This window comes from Lactuca serriola, chromosome 7 (genome assembly GCF_051521515.1).
Source record: "Lactuca serriola cultivar US96UC23 chromosome 7, Lser_US96UC23_V15, whole genome shotgun sequence".
Lineage (NCBI taxonomy): Eukaryota > Viridiplantae > Streptophyta > Magnoliopsida > Asterales > Asteraceae > Lactuca > Lactuca serriola.
In genome coordinates, this window is record NC_136414.1 from 92,821,155 (window position 1) to 92,831,912 (window position 10,758).

Here is a 10,758-nt window from a genome sequence, read left to right on the forward strand (position 1 = left end):
TGGCACACTTAGCATCCTGTATCTATCTTACTTTCAAGATCACTCACAATCAGGTGAGTTCATACCCCCTTAACTTATCTTTTAAATGATTTTAAATGCTTTTAAGGGGGGGGGGGATACAAGTTGAAACATTTTAGTTATTATATCAATCACATGTGATTAATAACTATGAAACAAGTGGATTTCTTATACTTCAAACTGTTTTATCAAACGGACTATAGCAAAACATTTTATAAACTGACATCAAGTCATCCGTAACCATTCAAATGGTTAAAATTCCTTTGTATGATTAAAACTCTTTTATATGCTAAACTCTTTTAAACTTATATATTGTCAAAATCATGTCTATATAGATATAGTTATATAAATAAGGTTGAAAGGGCTTAGGACTGATAACTCACTTTATTTCCTGTTCCTTGTTTGGTTGTGGACTTAGGGTATTCGGTTGTTTGTACGAGTGTCGTTAGAATCTTAGTTATATATTATGTATATGTGTATAGATATAAAAGTTCTTACATCAATTCAACACCTTTGGGTAGCAAAGGTGTACAAACATACTCAGTCATTAAAACAACATTACTAGTAAACTATAATATGTATAGTTTAGAGAATTACTACTCACTATTTCTAGAAAAATGAAACATACAAGAGTCAGTTCAAACATACTATAATGAGAAATAGAAAGTAACATACTATAATGAGAAACAGGGAGGAACATACTACACACTAGAATAGAGAGAACATACTATATACTAGAACAGAGAGAACATACTATATGTGACAACCTGAAATTTCTAGCCAATATAACGAATCCCAGTCGAACCTGGTAACCCGTTTTACGATAATAAAATATATTAGAAAATAAAATGTTCAAAAAGTCTCAACTAGGTTGTGTAAATGATAGATATCATTTCAAGGTTTTCAGATATATCCAGATCACTCGACTCCGAGTTATAACGAAGAAGTTATGACCAACCGAAGATTCGTGTAAAAACCGGCAAAACTTGTAAACGTAAAACGCGAAGTTTCAATACAATAACTATTAGCCTTAGGTTTCTAAACGAAAGTCGTAGATTATGTTAAACCGTGAGCATGCATAAAAAGAACGCACAAATCTGACTTCGTATGAGGAAATTATGATTTTCCTAAGTTTCGAAGTGGCAGTAGACAGCTAAAAACTCGAAACAGTGATCGAGTGATTTGTGGCCGACACAACCTAAACGAGAATCAAATATCTCGTCAATGGTAGCACAACGGTAAAAAGTCTGACAGAAACGGACATCGGATGAAGAAGTTATGGATTTTAAACAGACTTTTCGTGTCCCTGCCTATTAAAAATACATAATTAAAAAATAAAGTCAAAATTTGCCAATGAAGTCTAAACAAGAGTTGTAGAGTACATTCTCACCTACGCGTGCATATAAAGAACATCAAAAACGGAGCTCATATACGAAAGTTACGGATTTTACAAGTTCGAGGCACACATACCAAGACGATTTACGCCAAACGTACCCTCGTACGCCCAGCGTACTCGGGTGCTAGGCCTCGGTTCGTCCATGTCGCTCCAATGCTCAGTCCGAGGATGCGGTAAGCCATGACGCATGCGAACGCCCAGCGTACTCCGAATTTACGCCCAGCGTAATACCTCTTTCAGCACCCTATAAATCGGATGTGAGGGTGTCGGCCATTTTTGCTTATTTCCTCCCTTTCTCGTGCCGAAGCTCTGCGTTTAAACCCTCGGAGCCATCCCAAATTCCCGGTTTTCATATCCAAGTTCGGAAGGAAGTTTTACGCTCCCGAGATTCCTGAAAATCCTGAGAAATCCGCTTTCTCGAGTAGAAGTTCTGCTCGGTTTTCGTCTCGCTTTCTTCAATCTATCAAGTGAGTTCATACCCCTACAAACACACTTTAAATACATTTTAAATGCATTTTAAATACTTTTAAGGGGGGGGGGGAATACAAGTAAACACCCAGTTATTATCGTGTGAACATATCTATCCTTTGCTATGTATTCGATATTATTATTTAATCAATCTTATGCGATTTATGACTAGTATACAAATGGATTTAGTACACGTTTAGCTGTTTCACCAAACATAGTACTTCAAAGGACTTTCTCAAATGTTTTTACATGTGAAAACTCTTGATTAAACTATCTTACATACTTTATGTTTCCTTTCAAACGCTGTTAGAATCGTGTTTTAAATAAAGGTTTTCTTATACTTAAAACTGTTCTTATCAAACAAACTGCTTTCAAATCATTTTACAAACTGACATCAAGTCATTATTTCTTAGTTATTCAACTTTTCAAAGGTGTTACAAAACTTCTTTTATACTCTTATATTGTCAAATGCATGCCTATATATGTATAGTTATATAAGTAATGATTAAAGGACTTAGGACGGCCATCTCGCTTTATTTCCTTTTCCTCGTTGGGATGTGGCCTTAAGGCATCGGTTATTCATCTGAATGTCATCTAAATATTATTTATATACATCATTTATACATATATAGACATAAAAGTTCCATCAGTAGGTTCAGTACCTTTGAGTAGCAAAGGCATACTTCTGTTATACACATACAATACTAGTAACTATAATAGGTATAGTTAGGAGATACTAGTTACTATTCCAAGTACAAGGAATCATACAAGAGTCAGTTCATTCATGAGTCTATACTAATACATTACAGACTATATGAAATACGAACACATTACAAAAGATACAAATACATAGATAGTTTACTAGATATTCATGAAATTTTACGTACTACAAGTACTATGTCAAGGACATACTTTCATATACAAAAACAAATGGACTTTCATACGTAAATCTATTTAATACTAAGATTTGTGAGACATTCAGCTTCACGTACTTTCGAGTATGTAGTTAAAGTCCTGTATTATATACCATAATCTCTTGTAGGGAGAGCGTGATACTTGTGTATAGATCTATACGGGATTGACAATCCCACACCTAAAGTGTTAGTTACAGTTAGACTGGCAGGTCTGGGGTGACAAACGTCATAACATTCCAACACCTGAAGAACGTTGTTACATGCAGTTTGGGTCATTAGTATGGTTATAAAACTCACATGGAGTATTAAAAACACGTTGACATACGAGGTTATCAAATGCCTTAGTGATTTTATACATACATAAATCTACTATTTTAGACATGAAAAATACTATTGCCTTTCAGTTTTGGGGACTTTTAAACTACCACCCACTTATGGACAAATATTCGATTTCTAAAAGCAAACGTTCAAACCAGGCGGGTCTTGGTAGAAGGCTACCTTTTATACTAGTAGGAAATATGGGATTTTCTAGGGTTTTCAAACGTTTACAACTACTTACAAACATATTCATTGATACAAACTTTCCTTCAGACATTTACAGGTCTTTCTTTATAGTTTTACAAATCAAAGTCATATAAATACTTATAAACTCACCAGCTTTATTGCTGATACTCGCTTTCAAAATAACTTGTATTCTCAGGTCACAAATAGACAGGTACGACGACCAGGTTTTGTGAAGACGGAGCAATCAAGACTCGTCTTTTATTTAGAATATTCATTATGTAGATCTATACTATGAAAGAACTCACATGTACTTAAAATTATACTACTAATGCAATGGATGATGTTGTTACTTGTTTACTACTTTGCATTGTTGTGATACATTACATGACGTCCTCCGCCCCAGAACGTTTCCGCCGTTCTCGGTTTTGGGGTGTGACACTATACAAATACAAGAATACTATAACATTAATGTGAGCCACTACTTCATGGCATGGCAATATATTGATGCGTAACGTTTTGTAACCAGAGTCTCCTAGAGGGAGAGCGTGAGTTTGTGTATATATCTATACGGGATTGACCATCCTACACCTTGCTGCTTGCAACAGTGGAACCTGTAGGTCTACGGGTGACGAATATCATACCATTTCGCCATCTTTGATCGTCGTGTTTTACTAGTCAATCAAGTATGGTTATAATCTCATTACATTTTACCTTAATTAAACAAATTAGTTTAAGGTAGTTAGTACATCGGTAGTTACTTATTTACAATACTACAATACATCTTTATTTTCCCATTGCATTCACATTGTGATCTTCTCACATAAACAGTAATGTAAACTATATTTTGGTAATGATAGTCATAACTGGGAAAAACACTCACTTTTACAAAAGAACAAACATACAGAATAGTCGGGTCTTGGTAGAACACTGCATTTCATAATAAAGTAGAAAATATAGGATTTTCTAGGAGATACAACATTTACATCAAACACTTACAAACATTTACAACAAACATTTATAAACTCTTTCATTCAAACAATGACGCTAAAATACTTATGAACACACCAGCTTAAATGCTGATCTACTCTTTCAAAATAACTTGTATTCTCAGGTCACCAGGTACCGATGACCAGGTTTTGAGAAGACGGAACATATTCGAGACTCGTCTTTTATTTTGATTCATATTTTGGTGTCTTTCAAACTATACACAGAACATACTTGTATTGAATTATACTATTAATGCAATGGATGATGTTGTTGCTGGTTTACTATTATGCATTGATATGATACTGTACATGACGTCCTCCGTCCTCGAACGTTTCCGCCATTCCGGTTTAGGGGTGTGACACATCATGGCTTCAAGTATATTTCCAACACAAGGAACTTAAAGTGGATTATCTAACAACACCTTTGGGATTTAAAGTGTAGAAAATGAAGCCACATCAACATCAACTGGAACAAGAATATATGCTTGTTGATAAGCCTTTGACAAAACTAGGCTCCAAAACCTAACACTCATAATTCTGTTGATTTCTTCAAATGATTAATATAAGCAGTAAACTCACCCCATAGAGTTGAAGCATAATCTACATTTAAGTTATAATAAAGTCCAACTAAGACAAAGTATAATTGTTGCTTAGCTTTATTCAATCCAGAATTGTGTCTAGTCAAATACCAAATATGGATTCAATCAAGTAAAGAATACAAAAATGAAATGAACACCCGATCTAAATAACTATGTTTAAGCTCAGATTTACTCTGGAAGTAGTAAGAGTACTAGTTGTAAAGTATAGCAAAGTATGTACCTAATACCCTAGACTAGATCACCATTTATAGTGTTATCACATATTACAAAATGTATAGTGTGCATTTGACACAAAAGAACCTACCTAATACCTAGAAGTGCCACTGTAAAGATCATCAGAGCAACGATTTCAGAAACAATAGGCTCTCTTTAGATTTCCGGCTGACGGGTGGTTTGTGATGGTAAAAGCAACGAACAAATCTAACTTCTAATGATGGTGATGTGACGAAATCCTAATTGAGTAGGAGAAAATGAAGGAGGATGGTGGTGGTGGTGGTGGTTTCTGGCAATGTTTTAAAAATCGGCTTTTTAGTTGAACCGGTATGGTAACCGGTTCCCGATTCAACTGGTTCGACCACCGGGTCAATCGGTTCTATAATTTTCATCTTTTTTTCTATTTTCCTACACATACATACATATATAAATCATTAATTTGACGTTATTAGTTCAAATATTAAAAATATACATAAAAGTAAGTTGTAGATCAATTCAAATACATTAAAATAACATATAACCATAAGTTTTAGTATTTTATATCAATCCATATATATCAAAAAGAAAATAAAATATACTACTGAAACAAAATATAATTTTAGATGAATAAAATCATATCAAAAAACTTTATAACATTTACCATATATTTTTATTTAGATAAAACTAAATAGATTTAAAAAAATCACCAAAGTTTATTATGAAAATGGTTTTTTCTCATGTATTTTTATTCGGTTTAACTGGTTTATTTTGACCGGTTCAACTGGATTTTTCTAAAAACCAATTGGTTCAATCCGGTTTAGAAATCGACATAAAACCGGTAATAGTTGAACCGTTCTCTCACCTGGTCCAACCGGTTCGACCGGCCGGTTCAAACCGGTGTTTAAAACATTGGTTTCTGGTGGTGGCGATGGTGGATTTCGACAGTCGTAATGGTGGTTTCCGGTTGTGACAGTGGTTTCCCGTGTGTGTGTGTATATATATATATATATATATATATATATATATAATAGAGAGAGAGAGAGAGAGAAAGAGTAATTAAGAATGAGAAGTGGATGAGTGGATTAGTAATATGTAGGGGCAAGGTGATTATTTTTATTTTTTTTTTAATTTAGTAAATTATTAAATTAAATAAAATAAATAAAAAATGAAAATACAAAGGAAAGCTAGTCATTTTATAAAAATTCAAAATAAATTAGATAACTCATAACAAAATCAAAGTTTTGGACCGTTGGTTCTAGTCCAAAACTTTTTTGGAGTAAAGTGGTAATTTTTGACAAACCACAAGACTAGTTTTGCAATTTTGTCTATTAAGTATTTTAAAATTCAATACAAGATTTATGTAAAATACATAATAATATATACCATAATCCTAGTAGTAAAAAAATAGAAATGATTATATGTGATATTTTACATAGAGTAAATTACACGAATGGTTCCTATGGTTTAGGGTAATTTGTGCGTTTGGTCCCTAACTTATTTTTTTAACTCGGAAGGTCCTTACTGTTTGTTTTTGTTACGCGCTTGGTCCTTATCTTACATAAAAAGTCTATTTTTCCCTTTATTTTTAATTTATTTAAATAAACACACCCCTAATCTCACCATTCTCACCTTACCTTACGTAACCCATCATTTTTTCCTATTTAAATAATAATCTTTTTAGGTATGACAGGGACCAAACGCGTAACAAAAACAAACAACAGGGACCAAACATGTAATAAAAACAATCAGTAGGGATCTTCCGAGTTAAAAAAATAAATTAAGGACCAAACGCACAAATTAACCCAAACCATAGGGACCATTCATGTAATTTACTCTTTTACATAACATTATAATCGATGATGAATCGTCATCCTCATGTACCAATAGAAGTTTCACTAAAATTATCACCAATACATATGAAAACAATCATAAAATGATGATAAAAATTCCAATATTTTTTTGCTTGTTACAGACACATCAACGATAAAGAATCTCATACGAAATGCTTTAGTTAGCCACTTATGAGCCGGCATTTCAATCCATAAATATGTAGTATATATTTATTTAAATATATGTGTAATATTTCCAAAATGCATGTATGATTTTTATTTTGATTTGTGTTGCATGTTATTTAGTTTTATTTAATAAACATGCCTTTTTAAATAATACGATAAGTAGTTATATATGAATAAGTAATTATGGTTATAGATTTTTAATAATATAATTTATATAATTATATTAATAAAAAGCTATGGACCTAGTTTTGAAAATCTTAACAAACATACGGGTACCGTTTTGTAAAATTGTAAAAACTAGATAGATTGCAATAGACTTGGAATATTTTTTTTGTGTCTAAACAGTGTCTTTTATATTATAATTATAGATTTTAATGTAAAAGATAGTATTATGGGTTGAAGATGGTTTAACATGATCAAATCACATTATTAAACACCAAGATTGATTACTCTATGTCCAGAATTTCACTACCAAAAAATACTCATTCAGCCAAAGAAGATATATAGCTGGAATGCTGATATCAAACTGAAAAAAACAGAAGGAAAAAATATCAGTTAATTGATGATCTAAATCTAAGCATGATACTGTAATGTCAGAGAGAGATAGTGTTAAAATTCAGGTGGTCAGCCAAAACAATATGTGTTGTCAGGACAATTTAATCCAAGAACCATGAGTTGATATATTTGCATCATTTGACCTTGCACAAAGGTTATAAACGACCTAAAACTGAAAGTGGTGGAATTGGAAACATGGGTAGCTGCCATTCTCTCTGGAACCACACATGTTTTGATACAAAGAGCTTCCCCAAACATTCGATGGAAACAAGAGGCTTGAGGTTTTGTCTTCTTAAGATACCCACTATCTATTGTAAACTGTTTGTAGTCTTGCGCCCTCTCTAGCTTCTTGCTAGAGTTTTGGATTTTGAAATAGATTCTGTTGCTGTTGAAAAAAAAAAAAAAAAAAAACAAGGCTATTCTTGTTGCAAATAATGTTAATGTTGTTACTATTTTCTGAGCTTTTAACTTTTAAGGAATTCATTCAATCTGTCAAAGGACAAACATATTTTGTCATATCATCCAATTTAAGAACTACAGGTCTTTTTCATTGCTATATTAATGGTAAAAAAAGTTATGCCCTTTAAGTCCTATTCTTAAATATAAGCAATATTCTTATACATTATGTGAAGCCTTATGCTCTATCACATCACAAATAATGAGGAGGGTACGTACCCTCTTCCACATTCTTTCCTTTGTTCTTTTGTTTGTTGCTTCCTGTTTTTGTACACCTTCTATGCACTTCTTCTTTTACCTGATCCTTTTAGAATTCCATTCTGGGACCACTACACCAATTGGACCAACATAGACCATCCATTAAAATAATTTTGGTAATTGTTGGACATATCGGATGGTGAGATTCAAACTCATGTTGTTAATCTACCATTTTGTAATTCTTAACATTTAGGTTAACATTATTAACATTAAGGACTACAATCTTCTGAAAAATGACTTCGCTAGCTAAGTGTTTTTATTCTTTGTTGGAAGCCACAAAACTACCAACTTGTGCAATATATCCATGGATTTGGAGACCACGCACAGCACAAAGAGAAAATAGTTGGTGCAACTTGTCAACCAAAAACGCTAATAAATATGAGCATTGCAAATAAATCATTATCTCATGATAATAACGTTTTCATTTAACTAAAATGATCTCAAAGAGATTCAAATATTCACCACTAGAATCCAACACCATAAAAAATATCCAATGATTTGCAGTTGCGAGAGATGGTAAATCATCCCGAATAAGTTCCATTACTTGGACAATGTCATCCGCATACCACACTTTTATCAAGTATTATATTATAAAATCAAAATGTTCTTTATATCACATGATCACATCTGATGCCCCGACTTCCTGTACTACAAGCCATAGGATAACTTCACAAAATGATAAACAAAGTTTGCCATGTAAAAAGTCTTCTCACGCTATATATGCATAGCGAAGAACAATTGTTCGATCACTAGATCTTTGTAAAGTAAAAATAACTTAAAATGAAAATGAATTTGATATCAATTAAAAAAAAAATTATTCTTTTATACCTATATATTCCAAACACAAACAATGAATGAACAAGAGTACTGTTACATTGAACTTAATTTTCTTTCAAACAAACATATATAATAAAAAGAGGAAGAATCAAAGAAGAATTCAATTAAATATGTGTAGGTAGATCAATATGCAGCTTTAAAAGATTTAATTTCATATCTTATTACAAGGAAATTCTGTTTGATTTTGAAAAAGGAATGACTCTTTTTCTAGTGGATTTCGGAGGAGTATTAATATTATATCGGACTTTATGATATCGTTCTTTCTGGATCATGTGGACAGCACCAAAAGGGGTGAAAAGCTTCTTTTATTTTAGTAGTTTTCTAATCTAAAAGCAAAGCCGGTGATAAGCTTGGCTAACCTGCAAATTAAAGTAACATAAATAACTAAAACAATTTTATAAACAAAATTATAAACACGTTTTAGTAAATCAACCTTTGAGAGATAGCAGGAAACCCTAATTTACAAAAAACAGTACGTAGAAAAATAATTTCTTCGGTCACTATTTACCCAAGTTTAGGGTTCGTGTTCTTTCTTCGTTTTTAGCGATAGATAATGCATGGTAAGTATTAATAATCAGTAAATCTCAGTTTCACAAAGATCTTAATTACTATTTTCTATCTCGATTTATTGTTTAACTTGAGTTATAGATCGTTTAATACCATGAATCATAATCCTCTTAGAATAGAAAACATTCTAGAAGTAGAGTTTTAAGCATACCTGCAACTTGTAAAAGATAAGTTCACATACAACACAATAGTCACTCCTACTAGAGCAAGAGGTGTAAGAGTGGTGAGTGACAGATAGAGGGTGAGCACACATAGCTTCAAGCATATGACTCCTTGTATATATAGCTCTCTCTCTCTCTTTCTCTCATATCATGCAAGAAAAGCCCATCTGTGCTCACTCTCTTCTGTCACTTCTCCTTCCCTTACACTCTCGCTCTTAACATACAACAATTAGAAACAAGAAGATTGAGACACATATCAAATAATTAGATAAAGAGAGAGAAGGGGTGACAGATAGAGGGTGAGCACACATAGCTTCAAGCATATATGATACTAAACTGATTATTTGCAAGAAAGACCATGGGTGCTCACTCTCTTCTGTCACCACCCTTTACCTTTTCATCTTCCCATATAGGTAGATATCGTTACACATGAAGGAAGATATTGATCTCTTTTGTTGCTAGCTAGTTAGGAAGACATAAATGGAAAACCCTAATATGTAGAGAACATAATAAATTATGGAAAGCCCCATATTTGGTATGTGGAACCACTGCTCCATAACACTAGAGCACAAACTACAGTGTGATTTGATATGTGAGTAAGAGTGGAGGATTGTCATCCATTATATAGACTCCCAAAGGCACTTTCCATATCCCTTGGAATAAATATGGCCATATGGGTTGTGGGCTATCTTTATCGTTTCGTCATTTTAAATAGTTTTTTTAGAAACCGTGTGTGCATGAGAGAGAATAGTTAGTTTCCTTACCAAATGCAAATCTAACAACAAACTCATTTACTCAATTTCTCTTACCGATGTTTTCTTGTAATTCTAAA

The 10,758-nt window shown here is 32.7% G+C and overlaps 1 long non-coding RNA gene across 1 annotated transcript; it reads right to left on the reverse strand.

The window, feature by feature from the left end:
- Positions 1 to 7,624: 7,624 nt before the first annotated feature.
- LOC145064870 (uncharacterized) lies at positions 7,625 to 10,558 on the reverse strand. The gene is made up of 2 exons (XR_013688118.1): positions 10,320 to 10,558; positions 7,625 to 9,557 (listed from the first exon to the last, which is right to left on the reverse strand). It is a non-coding gene; the product is annotated as an uncharacterized LOC145064870 (long non-coding RNA).
- Between the last annotated feature and the right edge of the window lie 200 nt (positions 10,559 to 10,758).